The sequence below is a fragment of the Paralichthys olivaceus genome, chromosome 14 (genome assembly GCF_024713975.1).
Source record: "Paralichthys olivaceus isolate ysfri-2021 chromosome 14, ASM2471397v2, whole genome shotgun sequence".
In the NCBI taxonomy this organism is placed as follows: domain Eukaryota; kingdom Metazoa; phylum Chordata; class Actinopteri; order Pleuronectiformes; family Paralichthyidae; genus Paralichthys; species Paralichthys olivaceus.
Genome location: NC_091106.1, coordinates 9,231,263 through 9,235,187, shown reverse-complemented (window position 1 = coordinate 9,235,187; position 3,925 = coordinate 9,231,263).

The following is a 3,925-nucleotide window of genomic DNA, read 5'->3' as shown; positions in this document are numbered from 1 at the left end:
GCTGCGTGAGACTGAACCAAGAACAGAAGGCCCAGCCCTCCTAATATCATTTGTCAACTCTCAAGTCAGTGCGTTCAGTTTGGGCACAAGAGGAACAATAAAGTTAAGAGACAATGACGCCAACATCTGATTCTGCTGTGTCCTAACAGTTTGCTCTTCAAGGATGAGTGGAGGGAATGTTTCAAACACACTGATAATTGGGTTTTGTCGCACGTCACAGCCAAATTACACATGACACACAACTCTGGAGCAGCAGCAGAGCCAGAGCATCATCCAAATTACACTCCTGTAGTCTAATTAGATAACAAAAATGAATGTGATATTACTTTCTGCATTTGATGCCGTTTCTGCTGCGTCACTTCGTATCAATATGAACTGAGTGTGTTGAATATGTAGAATACAAGCCCATGAAAAAGCCACTAAGAGTCACTACAGCTTCAGGTGTCCACATGTGGACTTTGAGTGAAATGCAGCTTTCAGAATAATCCTGACAAGTTTGCTCACCTCCGACTGAGATGTGGTGTGACTGCCATGAGTCCATCTGATGCCCATGTGTTCCAGAAGGCCCTGTGAGCAAACGTGGCCTGAGTGGCAGCTTAGTTTACTTATTCTGAAGAAAGTCAGTGACTGGCAGCAGATGGTGCAGATTTTGAAGAAAATGTTGCCAGATTTCTTATTTCATTCAGTCATTAAAGCCTCTGTATTGTAAATAAAGCTACACCAGTCCCTCTAACAGATGTCTGATAGGGCTGATATTTGTGAAAGCTTAATTCTACATGTGACAAACAGATAAAGAAAATGATTTCATTGACTTTTCTCAGTCTAGATCATATTAAACCAGTTTATCTTCAGAAATGACTGCTCTTTGGTTAGTCCAACCTGGACTGGATTAAAGGTTCAGTGTGTAAGATTTAGATGAAAGGGATCTTTTGGCAGAAATTGAATATAAACTAATCATAGTGAGGTTTTCACTAGTGTGTTTCATCTAAATTGTACAAACTATATATTTAAATACTTTATATTTACATCGGGAGCTGGTCCTCTCTACGGAGGCTGCCATGTTTTTTTGTTTTTTTTTACAGTAGCCCAGACTGGACAAACTAAACCTTTTGAGTTTTTATGACAACTGAAGGCTGCCACAGGTTCTCTTTCATGTTTGGAAGGAGAGGGTGAGGGGAGGGGTATTCAGCTGTCCCATGCAACTTCACCAGTAGATGTCACTGAATTCTACAACTGAACCTTTAACATGGAGACTCTTATTTCATTATATTTATCCATTATCTGTTTCACCACATTTTCTTCATCCAGTACCAGAGCGAACTCAGAAACCCTAATGACTGCATCATTATATAAACACTCACATCTCTTGGCAGAAGGAAATGTGACAGGTGTGAATTTTGTTCCTCACAGATTTCTGATCTGGCAAATGCACCAAGTCGTTTTCTGTTTGAATCAAAGTTGGTTTTATCTTGGCCATCTTTATTCTGCAAACTGTTAACATGCATGTCCCAGTGCACAGTCTTCAGTTACAGTTTTTTTACTCCGAGCAGGGCATAGCTGTCCAAACCATGTAAATCTGTCTTTTGTCTGCCTCACTTCAAAAATCACTCTGCAGAATAGAAAAATCTCTGTCTAAATGGGAAACAGAGAGCGCTGAGAACGGCCTCGGCTGCTTTGGACACAGTGGTGGACATCAAAGGGTCGCGGCGGAGGATCCCCCTTCAGAATAGCAGCTACATGCCATTCCAATAAGCGCAGTGTATTTGGATCTGCAGTTCAAAAGAGGCTGGTGCAGGCAGGCAGGTCTCTGGGGCCTCTCCACCAGTAGTCTGGCCGCACAGATGTTTCAAATGCCAGCGCAGGCCATTTGCCACTTCTGCTGAAAGCGAGGGCAGTCAGAAGTGACTGGAGGGAGCTTTGGCAGGACATGTGCTCCCCACCTTGCCTCATAGCAAATGTGGGTTACCATTATTCTTTCCAATAACTCCAGCTTTGATAATCCATTAGAAATAAAAATATTTAAAATGATTTCTGACATTTATTAAAAGATTGAAATGGGTTGGGAGCCAGCATGAGTTTTGTAACACGCAGGATCTGAATGTATTAAGATATATGTGAGTGTGAACTTTTGTTTTCGCTGACAACCACTGTGCTCTTTCCTTTTAAAGATGGTAATTATACAAACTGACCTGGAGAAAGTTGAGCTGTTGTAGGTTTTCATAAAGCTTCCATCAGTGTAACTACACACATTTGTCCTCCACACTGCGTTTTAATTCAGTTTCTTACAGTAAATGCAAAGTCTGAACATCATCTAAAACAAAAACAACATAATATCCTCCTGAATGAATTTCATTCTCCAAACTCATCCTCAGAGCTGAGTTTTCCTAAACCTGCATTCTTCCTTCTATACAACTGTACAACAACGCCGCTGGTAAATCTCAGCAAGTTGGAGTTTGCCTTTAATCACAGTGGAGCTCAGCGTTTAAACACCACGTCTGTTACACACCGTGTTGTTTGAGTTCCTCTCTACGCACATCTGTCCTCTGCTGTAAACCTGCGATGAATTTCACAATGTTCGCAGTTAGACGAAAGGTGAAAGTAAACACAAATTAATAGCAGACATCCTGAGGGCGGCGGTGCAACATTTGAGGCCACCTTTCCCCCCGTCTCCTCCAGATCTGTATGGAACAGTACACTGGTATGACATCACAGATTTGAGGATTAAAGGAACTGCTTGTATTGTTTCTGGCTATGGGACCCAGATGTGAATATTCACTGACAGAACAAAGTGATCCACCATAGAGCCTAGATTTCAATTGTTTTTCTTTCCTTTAGGGGAAAATATATATTTTTTAAACGTATAACTTTCTTCATGTGTCTGCAGTTCATTTACTATATATTTCCAGAGGATTGCATTTTGTGTTTTTATCCCATCAAACAAAATGTCATCGCTACATTTTTTTACGAGGTAAAAACACAAACATGGTAACATCCGCAAGGCGAACAAGCGTCGACTAGATCCAATCTGACACTTTGCAAAAACACATTTATCATCCGTGTATAATCCTCTCTGTGATAATCAAATGATTACCCCACACCACAAGAATTTGGAGTTCAGTGCTAATTGCTAGGTTAGGCTTTTGGCTCAGGTACCGCACTCGCTGCATGCTCACCTTCACAACCATTCTAGTTTGTGTGTGTGAGCGAGAACAGCAGGTCTTAAAAACCTCAGCGATTAAACTGTAAAGACTCGGTGAATATGAGAAGTCTCACCACAAAACGAGCCGGAGCACCTTTTCTTTTGTTGTTGGAATTTATCGACATGTCAAAGAAGTAATTGCAGCGTGATCCATTAGTTAAAGGAAGGTTATCATTTACTCTGGTGATGAAAGAGGTGATACACTGAGGAATTTTTTTATGAAAACATAACTTCACTATGGACACAATGAAGGCATCTTTGTCATTTTTTGTAAATAATCACTTGTCGGGAATGAACGAACACAATTCCTTGAGGGAAAGGTCGGGACTTTCTGAAGCTGTCATTTGGATAATTTATCATCCTTCCTATTCCAAAACACACAAAGGAAGTTTACATGCGTGGTATTTAGGTATTTAAAATTTTAGCAATGCGGTTGTTAAACTACACATGCCTCTTTTATTGCTACTTCATGCTGAGGAAGTAAATGGGATCCTTGCTTCTAAGTTCTCTGGAAATGTGCATCACTCTCTATTAATAACAAACAGCTTTTTTTAAAGATATGGTATAAAGATAAAAATTTGTGAGAAACAAAAAACGTAGACAATATCAACAAAAATAATTTTCAAATGTGGAGTGGAACTAAACTTCTGAGCTGAAGAAACATCTGATGTGATTTATCTCAATATAAAAATAGATCAATAAGAAAAATACAGCAATTCTTAGAAA